Source organism: Anthonomus grandis, chromosome 3 (assembly GCF_022605725.1).
Source record: "Anthonomus grandis grandis chromosome 3, icAntGran1.3, whole genome shotgun sequence".
Lineage (NCBI taxonomy): Eukaryota > Metazoa > Arthropoda > Insecta > Coleoptera > Curculionidae > Anthonomus > Anthonomus grandis.
In genome coordinates this window covers 5067898-5088827 of record NC_065548.1, presented here as the reverse complement: position 1 = coordinate 5088827, position 20930 = coordinate 5067898, and the positions used below count along the sequence as shown (strand labels likewise).

General features: G+C 28.2%; 1 long non-coding RNA gene across 2 annotated transcripts in view; it reads left to right on the top strand.

Moving 5' to 3' along the window:
- The first annotated feature begins 915 nt into the window (after positions 1–915).
- LOC126733757 (uncharacterized) overlaps positions 916–20930 on the top strand; it is a 157746-nt gene continuing 137731 nt past the window's right edge. Inside the window, exon 1 of one of the 2 annotated variants that reach the window (XR_007659854.1) lies at positions 916–1186. This is a non-coding gene — a long non-coding RNA (uncharacterized LOC126733757). The remainder of the gene's footprint in view (positions 1187–20930) is intronic. The other variant, XR_007659853.1, reaches the window with a different exon arrangement.

The following is a 20930-nucleotide window of genomic DNA, read 5'->3' as shown; positions in this document are numbered from 1 at the left end:
TGATAGTTATTAAAAAAAAAAAACTAAAACTGCCTGTAATGACGTTTATAATAAGTTCGTGAAAAAAATACGTCAAATTGCCTTAAAATAATTTTCTTTTTAATTTATCCTTGTAATATCACTAGAAAGGAAAAAATGTTAAATATGAAAATTTTTTAATAATAAGGGCAATTTGTATAAAAGCTTTTTTTTGTTACTATGCAAAAATCCATATTGGAAGAATTCAGAAAACTGAAATATTTGTTAATATATGAAATTTGTCCATAAATTATAATTATTTTAAACATATTTTTTTACATTGCAAAAATCCCAAAAAGAAAAATTAATTAGGGTTTAAATTAAACCGCAAGGTCTAAAGAATTTTAGTAAAGATTAAAATACCTTGTAATTAATTTTAAATAAATGTTTAATTTTTTTATAAGTTTTTTAACTACATCTCCTTGGATATTACTCACAAAACAAAACAATGGATGCAGTTCATTTCTGACTAGAGTTAAGAAAGTGGGTGACAATTATTTATACTGCTGTGTACGTAAACATCAGATATTTAGATAGTTAAAAAGCACTAAAATATAGAGCTCCTATGTCGCTTATTATTGCAATAGCTACTAAAGGAAATCATTTTTTTTTCATAAATTTATATCTACTTTATGGACTTAAGTAATCAATCAAATCAGATTTTTAAAAAGCTCTCAATCTAAACACCTTAAGCCTATACAGACACCGATTAAAAACCGCTTATTTCTAATCTTTTAATAATTTTAAAACAGAAATTAATCAAAATTCAAATACCCATACGGGCTAAAAGAGAGAGAGAGAGATAAAGAACGAGAATAAAAAAGTGAATTTCGCAAGTATAACAGCAAACGTGAGTATTCGCGCGTGCATCACGCCCATCTAATTATTTTAACGCCTGATAAACGCAATAAATAGAGGTGATCTAATTGCGAAAAATTAAGCGACGAGTATTTCGGATTTTTCGTTTTCCGAATCATATTAGAACGTTTTGATATGCGGGGGTTTAGTCATCCGCGAAATTCTTTCGCTCTATACAGCGACGGATCGCGTCTTACGGTGTAAAAACACGTGACAGAACATTTGATTTTTATTTATGTATTTTGTTTGATTGTTTGAATTTATTGGATAAGGTCGGGAAGCTTTTTATGGGATTTAAGGATGATTTAAGGTGAGTTTTATCTAATTTTTTTTTGTTTAACAGTTGATCAGTAAGGGAAACCTTAAATGTTTTACTCTGTTACGTCTGTTTCATTTGCGATTTTTAATATTAATTCTTTTTATTTTAGTATAATTTTTTTTTTAATTTTTGAGTTTTGGCCTGTATGTATTTGTGTGTATTTTATGTATATATGTAAATTAAACACCATGCAAAAATGGATTATTATTATAATAGAAACATGTCAACAGAGCAACTTAGACAATAATTTAAACAATAGACTACATTTTTTAATACTTAGTAATTTTATACTAAGAAAATAGCTCTCAAAACCTTTAAAAAAAAAGAACCTTTAAACTTTTTAATCTATCCACATAAAAGCAGTAATAAATACCATTGCAGATATGTAACAAGACTATAGCATAAAAAAAACGTGAGCACCTAAAACATATACTAAGTTTCAAACTCAAACTACATGGATTTACAATTTGAAATAGCAAGATTCAAAAGCCATTTGATAGATCGTTGTTTTATACGTGAAAAATTCAATATGCATGTATACTGACACGGTAACTCATATTTAATTAGTGTGTGGATATAGTTATGGGTGTATGAATTTTAAGTGTTGTAAATAATCTAAAGGGAACTACACAAAGTCTCGGTCTCAAAAGTATCTAATCTATTAATTCTAAACAGTAGGTTACACGTGTTTTGCTTATATTAAGAACATCATCAGACCTTAAAAATCGACTACAAACAGTACATGCTGTGTTTGTGTGTGTGTGTATAATATGACCGTAAAGCATGTACTGTTTGTAGTCGATTTTTAAGGTCTAATGATGCCACTGAAAAAAATATTTTGTGAATTTACAATAAATCTACTGCTTTTAGTGTGACCATTATATTTGTTGTAAAATCGCAAAATATTTGTAATCAATAATTATTCACAAAATATTTGTTATTTAGATTTCCCTTTTAATTATGAATTTACTTAATCTTTGTGACTAAGAAATACATATTTTTTGTAAAATTACAATTTAATTTTTCAAATTTTTGGTAATGTAAAATGTAAATGTAAAAAATATAAAATGTAAAAAATGCTCTGGTAAAATTACATTAAAATAATTGTATTTTTTACTAGCTACAGTTTTTTGTTTAGTATTTTAGATAAATTAAATAAAAGACTAAAGTGGCAATTTAAAAAAATTCAAAGGATTTATTTTTTCAAAACTCAATGGAAATTCAATAAACTCAGTAGGAACATAACAAAACTACATGGTAAGTTTTCAAAAAAAAAGGAAAATAACAAGTATATTTGAAACTTAAACTCTTCAATATACAAACAAAAACATAAACTCTTAAAACTCTTGAAGTAGCCAAGAACTTTGACATAGTCTATATACATTTTGGGGCCCCATATAATATCAAATATGTTAATATAGGTACCTACTTACAAGCTAAATCTCACAAAAAAAACCCTTTAAGGTTGGAACAAATTCATGTAACATATGGACTCAAAAAAAGAAACGCACGGACACGTCGATTTTTATTTTTTGCTAGGCTTTTTTTTTCAATTAAAACTTCTTATACAGGGTGTGTCATCTTACCGTGGCCAATACCAACTTTCTTATTTTAATTGGAACACCCTGTATGTGATTACATTTTGGGATATATTCCAAGAATTTTGCTGTATCACATGCGCTATACTTTCATTCTATTTTTAAGTTACAAGATGTCAAACATCAGGCAGGCATTTAATATTTTTTGTATGCTGTATAGCGGTAATGTCATTAATAATAGAACAAAACGGAATTTTCCTATTTTAACTTTTAAATATTTATTTATTCATATTTGTAAAAAATATTTCTCAAAAATTTTGACAGCTATTTCACATTATAAGTCGAAAAATAGATATTAAAATTTAAATTTTAAATAGGAAAGTAAGGTAAGGGAAATGCCTGAAAACTAATAACACATTAGTCGATTTCGCTATAGAATTTGATTCGGTACTTACATCGTTTGCTCTGACAATATCAATCTTCAAATTTTGGTAAATAATTACACATTTTAGTTCTTCAAATCATATACCGTGTTCCGGACCACAGTGTATTTTTTTACAGACCAAATGTCATTATGTACCAAAAATTTACCAAACCCCTTTTTCCTGGCCAATGGTAGGTGCTTATTTTCATAGTATTGACGAACCAACCGATATACCAAACTAAATTCTGGAGAAATCTCCTCTTGTAACTTAAAAATAGTTGAATGATCGTCTATGATGATGATGTAATGACATAATTGGTCTTTTATTTAAATTTTCTTTTAATTGTATTTGAATTAAAATAAGTTGGTATGCTCTTAATATGAGCGAAACACGTATAACCTACTGTTAGAATTAATAAATATTTTTTTGAGATCGAGACTTTGTATAGTTCCCTTCCCTATACTGTAAAAACGAGTTATGTGATTTTACAACAAATATTATTGGTTATATGATGCCAGTAAAAATTGTGATGATTTTACTCATACTTGTAATTTTACGCCATTCATGTAAAAATGGATTTACTGGTTATATTTAATTTCACGATAGTTGTTTAGTGTAAAATTCTTGAATTAATGTTGTAAAAACTCGACAAAAAAACTAGGAAATTTACAGCAGATATTGTAAGAATATCGTAAATTTATTGTAAAATTATAATTTTATAAGTTGTAATGTTTTACTAATTAAATGCTTTTTTACTATAAATTTGCGGTAATTTATTTGTGAAAACAATGTAAAATCTTTATAAAAAAAGAAGAAAATTTACTTTACATATCGCAAATTTGTTTTAAAAATACAACCCTGTACTTGTAAAGTTTTACTGATTAAATATTTTTTTACTATACATTTTTCGCAAAATTGATGACAGTTTACTATAAAATTAAAGCAAACAAATAATTATTAGGCTTTTAGAAAATTTTGAATAAGTGATAGTAAGTAAGTATAGTAGTAAGCACCTCAAAGTAAGTTTAAGCATTTTTTTAAACAAATTTTATAAAACGTCATATTAAATAGGAACTTATGTATATTAAAACGTATAATAAATACAACAAGGTTTATAAATATGAATACTAAAAAACCTTACCTTACAAAACAAAACAGTTAAACAGCAAACAAATAAGATAACCTAAACTTATCTACTGATAGTTATATCTATCATAGCTAGAAAAAATACCTGAGTTTATCACAAAATAAAAATTCTCTTAAAAAAAGATATATAACAGTCCTACAAGAGAATTTAAACATTTATTAAAAAACTCTATGGTATATTCACCTAAGTAATTAAAGTGAGATCAAAATTCTGAGAGAATTAAAAAAAAACTAAAAAAGAAACTCTATGACATACATTTTAATTTAAATGTATACAAGTACAGTATGCATAATATGTGCCTATATCGTGATGAATATAGTCAAAGAACTAAAGTTTTCAGTACAATTTTAGGGTTTTCAGGTCAATTAAAGGTTTGCTTTTTTGGCAGTTTCCGAAATTGCAGCCAAATGTTTTATTAACCCCATTTATTTTTTTTTGACGAAGTAGCCTTTCGCGATTTGGTTCCCATGTCCGGATGATCATTGAGGATGTATTGTTGAATTAGTTCAAAGCTAGTGCTAATTGGTGTGGGGAATTTTACACCAAAAATATAGTAGAGAGAAAAACACAACTCGAAAGCTTCAGTGAAGGTTGAATTGTTACAAAACTCTTTATCTACATTTGTACATAATTAAATACCAATATTTACTTACCCAGCAAAACAAAAATACAATATATTATTACATTCACGTAATCACCACCATCAGCAGCCACCGAATTTCACCTTTTGATGGTAACAGTAAGCACCTACTAAATCCCCTGCGAAAAAACCTCTGGAGTACTCTGGACATCTTATTGTTCCAACCTGTCGATTGGCTCGAATTCCGCGTTTGTATGGGACAGCAACACGTCACCACATCTTTTTTCGCGTCTTTTGATTACTATTCGTTGGTATATTTACAACAAATCTGTCGTAAAATTACAAATTTTTGTAGTTTGGTTGTATTTTTACGATATTATCGTAGTTTTTGCGTAATTTTATTAGAATTAGATTATTTTGCGTAATTCTATTATAGTAGGTAAAGTTTACGTAAAATTACATATCTCATGGTATTTAAATCCGAATTTTACATAATTCAGAAAAATTAAAAGCCATTTACGTAAATAAGGAAATTTACGTAGCATGGCCAGTAATAAAGAAATAAATTTACAGGAACATTGTCCTATTTTTCCAGGAAGTTTTTACAATAGATTATTGAATCTAGGTCTTTGAGAAAATGGACGACTTTTTTCAATTTCAACTATTGTGAACTTAACTCAGTCTCTAATTGACATAATTTAAATTTGTGGACATTTTTCTGTTAGTGAAAGTTCATGAAGTGGATGTATAAAGTTTAATGTCCTTATGTTATAATGACGCTCTGTTTCTGATTTGAATAAGATGAGTGTTTATACAGAAAAAAATTAAATGTATAAGGCATATACCGCATATGCGGTCATAATGCCCTAATCTCTAAAGATTAAGTTGCAACTTTGAAGAAAACACCATTTTGTAACATGTTATCCTTTCCTCAAGAAATTATGCTATGTTTATCAATAGATTCAATGTAAAGGAAGTACAGAAATCTTACGGGTTTTTCATTTAATATATTTTCTAACTACTCTAGTACCTTTAGAAATGGAAATAAATTTTTTTATTAGATGTTGTTTTTATGATAATATGACCAGTCAAGATGTTTAAAACTTGGCATATTCTTTTACGTTTAAACCATTTTTGCCGAATTCTATTTGCATTAAGGATTTTTATTTGTTTCTTCTTTGTTTAAAATTAACATAGGTATTTGTATTAAATCTTTGGTATTTTTAAAATAAGAAAAATTTCCATTAGTCAAAAGACAGTTTATAAAAATTCACCCTGTTTGGGTTTTTTTAGTAAGATCAATATGCAATTTAAAATGAAAACGAAAAATTCACGTATATGGACCATATTTTTGTTCCTTCACGAAAAAACTCACATTCAAAATCAATATTTTGAAAAATATCTAATCTAGCGTCACCTAAAGACTATCGCGTAAACTAACGCAGCAAAATTACAATTTCCTAGGCATTACTTACAACCATCGCTTACTAGATGGCAGTAAATAAAGCGCGGGAATCACTTGAAAGTTTTCTGTATTATCGATCTACCTGGTTTACGTTGGCTAGGCGTTATGACGTTAGAGGGAGACAGCGATTACATTTATATGGTTGTCTCTGGTAAAAGTGCTGAATTTTTCATTGTGGTAGTTAACACCTACGGGTTGTTTACAAAAAAATACTGGCAAAACTATAACTCGTACAGAAAAAATTTATGGAATAAAAATTGAGGATAATTAAATTTTCTCCAATTATCGATACAGTCGTAGAGCCAACAGGGAGAAAGTTAGAGGGTGTCAAAGCCATTGAAACTACGTTTTTTGCACTTTTTTTTTTAATTGTATTTTTTTTTATTATACCTTTTTTTTTAAACAAAAAGCATGAAAAAGCCTCATGCTCTCTTTAGGAACACTTGCAAAAGCTAGATGGCGCTGAACTTAACAGTAATAGCCTGTCAATTCTATTCCAATTCACGGCAATTGAGTGAAATAATTACACAAAAAAAAGAATTTAGTGAGTTTCGCGCCCTTTAATTTTCTCTATTAATTACACAGATTTGCTCCTAAATTGTTTATTGTAAATAATTTAATTCTCTGCATCCTTTGTTTCATTTATTTTTCTGTAGAACTGACAGTTTATACAGAAAATCAATTTCAAAAATTCCCCAAAATCTCATATGCATTTTTTTGGAAAATTTCCTAAAAATATCTTAAATACTAATAGCTACATAAACAGGTTGAATAAATTTACTAAAAGCGTCGCTCTACGACCATTTTTTCAACGTTTTATTAATTGTTTTTCTCCTAGTTGTTAACCTTTCTCATTTGTCTTGGTTAATTTTTATATTGTTTTCTTACTTTTGCATTTTATTTTTCTTATTTCTTTTAAGAAGCTGAGAAAATTACCTCCATTTTCATTTATTACATTAGAGATTGTTTAATTACAAAAAAAAATTTTCAAATTGCATTTTTTTTATCTACTATCTTGCTACAGCTTTTGCTATAGCGTATCTAGCAATACAGCAATACTTAAACATCTCTTAAGAAACAAAATTTATTTGAGAAAATCATAAAAAATATACCCTGTTTTGTATATGTAAATATTTTCTGTCTCTCACATACAAGGCTTGTCATCTTTGTCCCACTCATTATATATGGTATATATATATTGATATATATAATGAATTTCTAATGTTCTCTTTTTTTGACAGACAAATTTGCATAATACTGGCTTTTTTTGATACTAATGCAAAAGGTAATAAATAATAATTTCCTAAAAATATTTTAAATACTAATAGCTACATACACAGGTTGAATAAATTTACTAAAAGCGTCGTTCTACGATAATTTTTTAACGTTTTATTAATTGTTTCTCTGTTAGCTGTTAACGTTTCTAATTTTTCTTGTTTAATTTTTATATTGTTTCCTTACTTTAGCATTTTATTTTTCTTATTTCTTTTAGGAAGTTTGGAAAACTACTTGCATTTTCATTCATTACATTAGAGAGTCTTTTAATAATTAAAATGTAATGAGTGGAGAACATCAAGGTACACATCAGATTTGACTTTGGAAGAAAGAATATTCTTTAATTAATAGAAAAAATGTTCAAATAGAATTTTTTTATCTATTATCTTGCCATAACTTTTGCTATAGCGTATCTAGCAATATTGCTTTGCTATATTTATTTATTGGCCCATCTTCTTTTTAGCTCAGAATTTGGAAATTCAAAAATATTCTAATTAGCGATTCTTCTCTGAACAGCACAGTTCTTCCGTAAATGTTTCTTGGACTTTCAAATTAATTTTTTATTCTCTTCGACTTATTTAAGGATCTCTTAAAAAACAAAATTTATTTAAAAAAGTCATAAAAGATATACTTTTCTGTCTCTCATATATAAGGCTTGTCATAAGTCCAGCTTTGTCCCACTCATTATGCCCGAATTCAATTTCTAATATTCTCCAAAATCTCCTTTTTTGACAGACAAATTAACCTTATACTGGCTTTTTCTGATACTTTGATAATTTAGTTTTTTTAATACAAAAGGTGAATTGTAAAAAATTTAATTATCTGCATCTTTTGCTTCATAGATTTTTCTGTAGAACTGACAGTTTATAAAGAAAAAAAGTCTCATCTACGTTTCCTGGGAAAAATATTTTAAATACCAATTGTAACATAAGCTGGTTGGATAAATTTACTAAAAGCGTCGCTCTACGACCATTTTTTCAATATTTTATTAATTGTTTCCCTGTTAGTTGTTAACCTTTCTAATTTGTCTTCTTTAATTTTTGTATTATTTTTTTACTTTAGTATTTTATGTTTCTTTTAAGAAGCTTAGAAAATTACCTCCATTTTTAGCTATTACATTAGGGAGGCTATAGCGTTTGTAGAACATTTTTTCCAGAAAAATCGATTTTAAAAATTCCCCAAAATCTCCTTTTTGAAAGTCAAAATTAATGTCATACAGACCATATTTAACACTCGATTGCCTGTACTAATAGACTTGTGATAATTTAGATTTTTTTTTAATACAAAAGGTAAATTGTAAAGAATTTAAATATCTGTATCTTTTGCTTCATAGATTTTTCAGAAGAAGTGATAGTTTATACAGAAAATCCATTTCAAAAATGTCCCAAAATCTCATTTAGGTTTTCTTGGAAATTTTCCTTAAAATATTTGAACTACTAATGCTTACATAAGCAGTTTGGATAAATTTACTAAAAGCGTCGCTCTACGACCATTTTTTTAACATTTTAATAATTGTTTCCCTGTTAGTTGTTAACCTTTCTAATTTTTTCTTCTTTAATTTTTATATTGTTTCCTTACTTTTGCATTTTATTTTTCTTATCTATTTTAAGAAGTTTTGAAAATTATCTCCATTTTTATCTATTACATTAAGGAGTCTATAGCGTTTGTAGAACAGTTTGTCCAGAAAAATCGATTTCAAAAATTCCCCAAAATCCCCTTTTTGAAAGACAAAATTAACGTCATACAGGCCATTTTTGATACCCGATTGCTTGTACTAATCAACTTGTTATAATTAATTTTTTTTAAGCTTAATTGAAAAGAATTTAATTATCTGCATATTTTCCTTCATACACTTTTCTGTAGAACTGACAGTTTATCCAGAAAATCAAGTTCACAACTTCCCTTTTTTGACAGACAAAATTAACTCAATACCGACCTTCTTTGATGTCTGATTGACTGCACTAACAGGCCCCTGATGACTTTATTTTTTTTTATACTTTTTAAACCACTGACCTTCTGACATTTTATAACCCTAAAAGCCATTAATCTAGAATCTCAATTTCCAATAAATCAAGTAAAAAAATGGCAAAATGGATGCACATCAAACTACAGTTAAATACCGAACAACTTAATTGAAAAATCCTCTCTGGTGACACGTAACGCTGTACCAAAAAAGGTGAAAATTTTTAGGGCAAAGAGCGCATCTGTCCGAAAGAAAAAAATTAAAACCAATTAACGTGACTTCTCCTTCAGTATGCACCTTTGCCTATATATAAGAATTATGCGCGATCCTTGTTTACTTTAACATTTAACGCGTCTCATTCATGGAATGTTACAGGGCGACTTTCGGACATAAAACCGCTTTATAGGGTGGACACACAACTGAAATCTCCCTGTATAAACTCTAATATAGAAAAAAAAATAATTGTCCCATTTCCCATGCATTTTTCGTCAATATCACGTAGGAGTCTGGCATCAGATAAGCTCCTGACTCTCGTTAGCTGAAGTATCATCAAAGTAATACTTTGGACCGGTCAAAAGTAGATGATATAGTTTTGAAATACCTTGAAAATATGACATCATTAACTTAATTGACATCATTTGTTTTTTTTTTAAAGAAAAAGTACTTTTTAAGCTTACATAATACTTATTACAAAATAAACGTTGTCATATAGGAATAAACCATATTTTGATCAATCGGTTTTAAACGTAAAAGATCTAAATTAAGGCTTATCGGACAGTAAAATCTCTTTAAGAGATGTAAATGATTTAAGATCAGATAAAAATCCGTGTACGTGTCTAATGGGGGACCGATTTATCAAACACATCTCTGTGTTAATTAATCAATTTTTTTTTTTTAACGTAAAACGGTGTAAACCCCGGATTTCTAATTTCCAATTTCCATATTTGGTCGCGGTCGAGGTTCTTCTTTTACTAATATTTGTTTTATCGTGTGTGTGTGTGTGTACAGATGATCGAGGAAAAACGTCGAATATTTAAAAGTGTAGGGTAATTTTTTTTTAAGCATTTTGTTGGAAATTTTGGTTTCTTCACGGGGTATTAAAAAAATGAACTTATATCTTAAGCAACACACGATAGTTAAATAAATGTTTATTTTTGGTTTCATTCAGATGTACATTTTCGATTGAACTTCAACTATAAATATCGGATAAAATGTCCGCGTGATATACGTTTAGGAATTTAATATTTTGTTTATGTTTTATTCGCGTTTAAGAAGAAGGTTTGTTACATGTTAATATAATACAATTATTATTTTATAAAAGTTAAGAGTTTAGGTATAAGTGAAACTTCTCTAACACGAATCTTCAAGGGACAGACCAAAAAATTCGACTTATGGAAAAATCGACTTACAGAAAAAAACGCCTAATTAAGGGGTTATTGTTTATTAGTACCAAAAAAAGTATTTTTTTTGTATAAAACTAAAATTTTGTATGTTGTATGTGTACATAATATGTATGCACATCAATATGTTTATAATTTTTTTTTAAAGAAGTCAGTTATTTTTTTTGTGTGAAATTGGTCTATATTTCCTTATCTATAAAATCTTATAATAAATTTAAAGTATTGTGTATTTCATATGGAATATTTTCTCTGGATAAAATAAAACATCTCATCTTTTCAATAGCAGAAATCGTCTCGTCAATTGTAGGTGTCGGAACAGTCTCACCTTCGCTTTGGCCATCATCTTCATTTTCTTCAGGGTCTGAAACAATACAAAACAATTCTTACAATCTAAAAAGGCATAATCTAGACTAGCCTACCTTTTTTATTTGCAACAAGATTTTCTATTACGCTTTCTAGGATCTCTTCATCAGTTGGAAAACCTGTTGTTTGTACATTATCATCAATCGTCACATAGTCTTCAAATGAAACATCACTCATGTTTATAGCCCTTCTGTATGAGGTCCACAGGGTTTTTAATTCAGATAATGGAACAAGGTCATCCTCGTCCCAGTTATCAGCATCTTGTTGAACTTTATCTTTAACAAATCCTGCTTTTCTAAAGCAATTAGCAATGGTTTGTTCTTTTACGTCCAGAGTCCACGTTTTATTAAGATCTTGAATTGTGTCAAGTAACGTCACAGTTGTAGGAGTTGCCACTTCCATATGGGCTAAAACTTTCATAACAATCCGCTTCCTATAAGGTTAAGCGGAAAATATTCAAGTTTAATATTTTTTAACTTAGATTCAACAGACTTGGGATGTGCAGGACAATTATCAACGAATAGTAAAACTTTTCTTCTTTGGGCTGCAAATTTCTTATCAAGCTTTAATAGCCATTTTTCATAAATCTCACTTGTCATCCATACTTTTTTATTAAACTCATAGTCCACTGCAAATGATTTAATGCCCTTAAAACAACGTGGATTCTTTGACTTACCAATGATTAGCAACCTAAGCTTTTCAGTCCCACTCATATTACTTCCAACCATAACTGTAATTCGTTCCTTGCTGTTTTTGCCACCATGGCATTTTTGTCCTTTAAATGCTAGTGTTTTGTTGGGTAAACATTTAAAGAAAACTCCTGTTTCATCAGCATTAAAAATGTGATCCTTATCATATTGACCGATCAGAGTGGGCAATACATTCTTTTGCCATTCTTCACAAGACGCCAAATCTGCAGAAGCACTTTCGCCACATTGAGCGATGTTATGCCTAGTTTTAAACTTATCTAACCATCCTATGCTAGCTGCAAAATCGTCCCGCCCTAAAGCAGTTGCAAACTCCTTAGCTTTTTCTCTTATAAGAGTTCCAGATAGAGGGAGATTTTTATTTCGTGCCGTAGTAACCCACTTCATCATTATCATTGCTTCATTAATATCTTTATTCACACAAGGTGTAAGCCTTCTCCTCTTACAGTTTGAAGCGTAATCATCTTTTTTTCTAAAAGTCTATCCTTGTTTTTTAGGATCGTTGACAGAGTATTGGGTGGTATCCCAAACTGTTCGGCAATATCCTTCTTTTTCTTTTCACCTTTTTCCACTTAAGCAATTAATTTCAATTTCTCACACAATGGTAAGCACTTTAAATTTCTCTTAGCCATAATTATTTTTAATAAAAACAAATTGTCTTAATTCGCACCAAAAAACTGTAACCACAAAACCGCCACGTCGCGATGAGAGCCTTTTTCCGTTTGAACTAATAAAAAGAAAAATGATGCAATAGCAAATCCATGTAACAAACAGATTTTTTCCTAGAAAAATGTCTGTACTTCCCCGCAAAATTCGAGTTAGCCATCGGCAATGCGTTAAACGTTATTTCGACTTATAGAAAAATTCGACTTATAGAGATAAAATATCATATAAACTTGATGATACCTTTTTTGGTAGTATAAAATATTCGAATTAGGGAATATTTCGAGATAAAGAAGTTCGAATTAGAGGAGTTTTACTATACTATTTAAAGAGGTTTATAAAATGCATTTTATGGAATGAGATTTTTTTTTTAAATAACTTTACTACCAATAGATTTTTTTTTAATTTGAAAATGTGTTTTTTGCATCAGGGTAAATATTATTTAATAAAAAAAAGTACACCACTGCATTTTTCTTAAATATTTTTTAAAACCCTGTTTAGTTTTGAGAAAATTTGTATTCTTGGTATGTGAGAAAAGTTTGATACAAAAACTATAGATTTTTTTATCACTTATATTTTTCTTAAAAAGCATTTTTTTCTCAGGCAAATATTTTCTGAAAAAAAAAACTGTTTTTCATTAATCCTACCCTTAGCCCCCCACCCACCCCACACAAATTACCAGTAAGAAATTGTTTTCAAAAATCATTGTTTTTCAAAATAATACGCATGAATAATAAGTGGCTTTGTTGTTAACATCCAATCTAATAACACAGTTTGTTTATTTAAATTTGATATAATTATGTCAATGGATATTAATAAATATTTAATACAAAAACAGTGCTATTAGATTGAACATTCTGGATGAAAGACGGTGATTTTTCTAAAGAATTTCTTACTGGGCAAATGTTTGGGGTGGGTGGGGGGGTAAAGGTTATGTTAATGAAAAATAATGTTTTTGCAGTAAATATCCAATATTTAATTTATTAACACTGTTTATTTCAATTTTATATAATTTTATATATAACTATTTATTATAAAAACAGCGTTACTACTGGATAATATGGACCAAAAACAGTGATTTTTCAAAAAAAATTATTAAATATTTCAGGTGTAGTAATCGAGTTTAAAAACTAAATAATATGTAAATCCCGTGTTAATTCTGTTAAATACTGAAATTTTCTCCCTTTTGTAAACAGAATCGTGTATGATATACGTATATTCTACAGTTTAATAAATATACCTTAAACATATAGGGGTGATATAAATACAAAAATCAAAAATTGACTAAGAAATCGGTGAATATATATTGTATATTTAACGATAATAATATATGAGGCGTTGCTTGAGATGTGCGTGATTAAAAGTCAAAAGTCAAAAAAGTTTATTACCAAAAAAATAGTTATAAATATAATTACATGAGAAAATAAAATTTGACAATTTTTGGTAAAAAGAACTGCTTGGCGATTATAAAAAACCGATAGCGTAATTGCGTGAAACAGGCCTTAACAAGAAAATGACATTTCAAACCATCATATTGAAACTAAAAAGATTATAAATAAACACCAAAAAAAATTCCTAATTAACCTAAAAAAGAACAAAACTAAAACGAAAAACGGCAGAAACTAAAATGGCAAAGCAATTTAGCTGGCATGCGACGGAAGGCAACAAGAACAGACAAAAGAGAACTTAACACAGCTTATCTTTGGTCTTAGTTGATTTTGCAGTTTATGTTAAACATACTACTAGGCATCTCGTTGGGAGTCAAGAAGAATTTGCTTAACCTTTAATATTATTTGGCAAGTTATTCCACATTGTAACTCCGACAACCGAAAATGACTTGTAGAAGAAGTTACTTGTTCTATGTTGAGGTATTCTAAAACTTCCAGCATTACGAGTATTGTGTGAATGCGAGAGAGTAGTAAATAACTTATTTAAATAAGGGGGTTGACCCAACTTTATTGTTTTATATATAAAGGCATATATGTGTAATTTTCTTCTCCTTTCCATATTTAAAATAGAATTTATGTTTAAATAAGGTGTTATATGCTCCCGATAGGCAGCGCCATAAGAAAATCTTACACAGCTATTTTGCAGTTTTTGTATGGATCTAAAAAGCTCAGATGTTATAGAATTAGAATATACAATATCACCGTAGTCGAGTAAGGAAAGAATAAGGCTATTGCAGAGATAATATTTGGTTTTACTTTTTAAGACATTTTTAAATCTGTACAGATTTCTGAGACGCATATAGCCTATGTTTAATTTGTTCTTTATGTGTGTCTCAAAACAAAGGTTAGAATCTAAAGTCAATCCTAATATTTTCACTTCATTGACAACTGGAATTTTTTCTCCATTAATCTCATTATTTATACTTTTATATAAGTGTCTCAGAATTCCTGAATTACAGCCATATAAAATGATGTTAGATTTAGCAAGGTTAATTTTTAAGTTATGCTCATTGGAATAATTAATTATGTTTAGTATATCCGATTTAATTTTTTGCTCAGAAATATTAAAATTTAAAAAATTTAATAGCACGTATATCTGAGAATCATCAGCATATTATTGTAATTTACAATGTTCAATGCAGTTATGCATATCCGCAACATAAATCGAAAATAAAAGAGGTCCCAATATGGAGCCCTGATGAACTGGATAGCACTCAAGATACCTTGAGTGCTCCAAACTTCCATTGTTGGTTTTTAACAACACCGAACAAAAACAGAAACCGTGGATTCGGAACAACCAAAATATCCTAACTTTGCAAGGAGCATTGCGTGATTTATTGTATCAAACGCTTTGCTAAAATGAAGCACCGCCATGCAAGTACTTTGTTTATGTTCTTCGTTAAGTCTTATATTATCTAACATTCTCACCAGACTAGTAGTTGTACTATAATTTCTCCTAAATCCCGATTGCGTATCTGGAAGTTTACCAAATGAGTTAACAAAATTATAAAGTTGTTGGTGAATATGCTTTTCTAGAATTTAAAAAACTACTGATAAAATACTTATAGGCCTTATGTCTTTTAGTTCTCTTGGATTAGAGATTTTTGCAATGGGTCTTATAAGTGCTTTTTTCCAGATATCGGGATATACATTTGTAAGAATGCAAGTATTTAAAATGTTTAGGAGTGGTTTTTTACAAAAAGATAGGCAAAGCTTGATATCATTTATACAAAGTCCGTCAGCATAGCATTTGATTTTATGGTTTTAATTATACTGTTAACGCTTTCTTCATCAAGAAGACTTAAATTTAATTCTTGATTACTATTATCCCATTTATTTTCATTATAAAAATTTAATTTGGTTTGTGATATATGTATTATTGTTAATTTGGTTAACGCATTGAGAAAAATAATTATTTAGGGCTTCTGGATTACTAAAATTACAAGGCAAATCGGTATTCTTTGATTTAGTTAGATGTACTTTATTAGCATTTTTCCAAAAATCACGATTTTTTTTTTGTAGAAATTGTGTTAAAATATGATATTTTTTCCCGCTGAATAGCATGCTTTGTATAGTTTCACAATTGCCTATAATAGTTTAAATTTAACTCAGTTTTGTTTTTTTTTTATATTTTTGCAGTGCTTTATCTCGGAGCCTCATAAACAATTTAATATTATCAGTTATCCAGGGAGTAAATGATTTATTTTTAATGGTTTTAGTCCTAATTGGCGCATGTTTGTTAACTAAAAAAAGTATATTGTTGTTAAAAGCCACAAGTTTATCGTTAACGGAATTTAGGTAGTAGATACTATCCCAATTAAAGTCTTTAAGCGTCATGCTCAAATAAAATAATATTAATAATTCCTACATTTAATTTTAAAATGTCCCTCTTTACTTTTAGGAAACTCAAGACAGAAGTTGTGATCACTAATGGTTTGTGGCAAAGACAACGAACCGACTTCATTAATTGGGAAATGTTTATTTATAATAATAACATCAAGTAGGGTACTTGTATTGTTAGATATATTCCATCTTGTAGGCTCGGTTATTACTTGATTTAAATCAAATGTATTCAAGAGTGCTAAAAATCTGTCAGAAAGTATTCACATGTTAGCGTAAAATGATGAAAAAAAATAATTTTAAAATTAAAAAATTTCACGTTTGTCGCAATTTTTAAATTTCAAAAAATTGCAAATAAAACGTATTTTTTTTTAATATATGAAAATAATCTCCTTAGCTCAATATTTTGACGGTAGTATTCCTGTCTTGTTTTATCTTGTAGCTTTTTTGGTGCCCAACAAAATGGGTCTGAAATAAAAAAATTTCAAAGAACCCAAATTTTTAAAAGTAATAATAATCTCTTTTGGCAAATTTAATGACAAAAAAATACTTTAAGAAAATTTAAAAGCAAATTTACAATTAAAAAAAAAAACATTTTTTTCTACGTGTTGCAATTAGCTACTACCATTACAAACTTTTAAGGAAGGACACATTTATTATTTATTTGAAAAAATGCCTTAAGAAATTGTTTGTAATTATATGCAAATTTATTAATTTGCAAAAATATACCGATATTTATAGTTGAAGTTCACCCAAAAATAAACGTTTATTTAACCATCGTGTATTGCATGGTTGTGCAAAACACAATTAAGTTTTTGTTGATTTTCAAAGCAATGGTCTTTTAATAGTTAATATTTTTCATAAGTATAAAATAATTCAAATGAAATAATCCCACAATTGTAATAAAGCTTATTATAATTAATATATTTTTACTTTAAAAACGAAATATATTTGAATTTTTCTAGCAAATATTTTTATTACGAAATTCTATAACATAATTCATGTTTTATGAAATATAATTAAATTAATTTATTACTCTTAATAAGCCTTGTCATGTATTGAGCAACTTTTTGGTGCCCAACAAAACGTTCACAAAAAAAAATTGTAATTAAGTCAGTTTTTTTGGAATAAATAAAACTTTAAAAAATTTTTAAACTTTTTAAATTATTGACATAAGAATTCTTCTAGTTTGAACAAATTCGCTAGTTTTGCCTTGATTTGTACTCAAGAGTCTAAAAATAATTCAAAAATTACATTTTCTATTAAAAAAAAATTACTGCACATTTGATACAATAAAAACAAATCATTGAATTCCAAGTGACACAAAAAAATCTTTAATATTTTTTGTATTTAATTTTTAAAATTTTTTTTATGAAAAATTAATTTAGATTGGACAGGAACTTTAACGAAAAAACTAAATATATGCTGAATCCGTGTAAATATACCAAAATTAATTAAAACGACATTATTCATCTCCAAAACTGAGTTTTTAAACCAAATTTTACTTACAAAAAAAAAACGATAATATTAGGGTCGAACTAAAAAAAAGACGTTCCAAGTAAGGTAGTACCCAAGGTGTTGCCTTGTTTGCTTAGAACCATCCTGTGTGACCCGACTTGTTTGCTACTTCCTAAAATTTGTTTGTTCTTTACCTTCAGGTGTCTCAGGTGCTTTTATTTTACATCAAGGGTGGATGTTTTGGGGGTTAGTCGTAAAATCGGTTTCAGATCTATTAAAGGCGATGGAGAGCACAAAAGTTCAATATTTGGTTGTAAATGTATGCATGTTGATACACTAAAATTTACAAAGATAATTTGGGAATCATATCCCTTTAAATTATGCTTTAATTTAAATACATTCCTTGTACTAATGTATGCCTAAGAGAACTTATATATAGATATTAGTCAACAAATTTGCCAAATTATGTTGCAAATACTTCAAAATCTGATGCATGTCTCCGCATACGATTGTCCCAAAAAATCTCTTGAATTTGGCATCGAAATGAAAGATTTAACCGGTACTAAACGTGGTGTCGTGTAAAAAATTATAAAAGCGAACGAATTCAAATAACCGAAAAGGAGTTGTGCCGTTAAGTAAATAAAAATCTGTTGTAATCAAGCGCTAAGCAAACATGCCAGAGGAGATGCACAAGAAGAGTAAACAAAAGGAGGTACAACCTATGCTCTTCAGCCCGTTAAAAACGATAAGATCTTCCGTTCGGTTTCGTAGATGAGAAAGCGACTGTTTTTTTTCTTCTTGTCGTTTGTTTTTATCATAAAACTCGGGTCACTATTGTTAGAAACTGATTTTCTATTTGGTTGCTTGAAGAAAATCAAGAGCTTTATAATAAATAGATACTTGACTTACCCTTCGTTATTCTTTCGGTACAATGAGTGGAACAAAACGTATGACAAATACTATATGTGAGAGACACAAGGATATATTGTACCTATACATAATTAAATAGGATTTGTTTAAATTTTATAGCAATAGAACAATCTTCCTTCTTACAAGGTCAAATCGATGGTGCCTCTTGACGTCTTCCATTCAATGTTTAGCTTCAGTTATTAGAAAAGTCTCTAATCTAAAGTTGTATTAAATCAAAATACAGTTCATTTTCTAAGCTTTTTAAAGAAAATAAGAAAAATAAAATATTAGAGTAAGAAAATAATATGAAAATTAAAGAAGAAAAATTAGAAAGCTTGACAAACAACGAAGAAACAATTAATAAAACCTTGAAAAAATGGTCGTAAAGAGACGCTTTTGGTACGTTTGTCTAAGGTAAAGTACGTTCGTGTAAGAAAATGTTGGAATAAAATATATTTAAGTTTCCAAGTTTTAGACTAAAAAAAAAATGTAGTGCTAAAACAGCAAAAGCTGTGGTTGTAAGACAAGATATGTGATGAAAGGCTTTCTATTATCAACCTTCATCCTTATTAGCGATTAAGGTTTGCTTTAGTGTTCTGCATTTACCCTTCTGTAAATAACTGATTTTCCTATGCAATGTTGTACTATAGAAGAAATGCAGCTTATTTGCTATTTATTTTTTTGTAAAGAAATAAAAAAAAACATGATAAAGTATGGATACAATATGAAAATTAACCAAAAAAATGAGAAAGGCTTACAAGTTACGAAGGAATAACTAATAAAACATTAAAAAATTGTCGTAAAGCGACGCTTTTAACCAAATGAATTTATTATAATAAAAGCTATGGCTGTATGACAAAATAGGTAAATAAACGAAGTTTTTTCATATTTTCTATTGTTCACATTTATCCCTTTAGCGTCTTATGTTCGCCTTGATGTTTGTCACTAACTGTTTAATTATTAAAGTTATGACGTTGTAATAAAATAGAAAAGTAGCTTATTTGCTATTTTTTTAAAAAATACAAAAAATAACAAACAATTTGAAAACTAAGTAAGAAAATTAGAAAGATTCACAAGTTACGAAGTACCAACTAATAAAACGTTTAAAAATTGTCGTAAAGTGACGCTTTTAATATGTTTGTAAAATTTTTTCTAGTAAGAATTAGTACTTAAATTCTCGTTAGTAAACCTTTTAAATTTTAAGGTGAAAAAAGGCCTAAACCAAATGGATGTATTATAATAAAATCTGTGGCTATAAGACAAGATACGTAGATAAACCGGGTTTGTTCACTTTTTCTATTGTTCACATTTAACCCCATTAACATCTGACGTTGGCCTTGAGTTCGTCACTCAATGTTTGGTTATTAAATTACTGTTCTATCCAATGTTGTAATAAAATTTAAATGCAGCTTATTTGCATTTTTTTTTGTAAGAAATAAGAAAAATAAAATAATAATATATGAAAACAATATCAAAATTAAAGAAGAAAAATTAGAAAGATTCACAAGTTACAAAGAAACAATTATTAAAACATTAAAAAATTATCGTAAAGCGACGCTTTTAGTACTGTTTGTTGTCTAATTTTTTTCTAGTAATAATTAGTAATTAAATTATTTTTAATCAACCTTTGAAATCTTAAGGTGAAGAAAACCGTAAAGGTGGATGTATTAAACTAAAACCTGTGGCTGTAAAACAAGACCCGTATATTACTATCATATCCAATGTTGTAATAAAATATAAATGCAGCCTATTTGCATTTTTTGTTGCAAGAAATAAGAAAAATAAAATAATAAAATATGGAAACAATATCAAAATTAAAGAAGAAAAATTAGAAAGATTCACAAGTTAGAAAGAAACAATTATTAAAACGTTAAAAAATTGTCGTAAAGCGACGCTTTTAGTAATGTTTGTTGTCCAATTTTTTCTAGTAATAACTAGTAATTAAATTATTTTTAATCAACCTTTAAATCCTTAAGTTGAAGAAAACCGTAAAGGTGGATGTATTAAACTAAAACCTGTGGCTGTAAAACAAGATACGTATATTACTATCATAT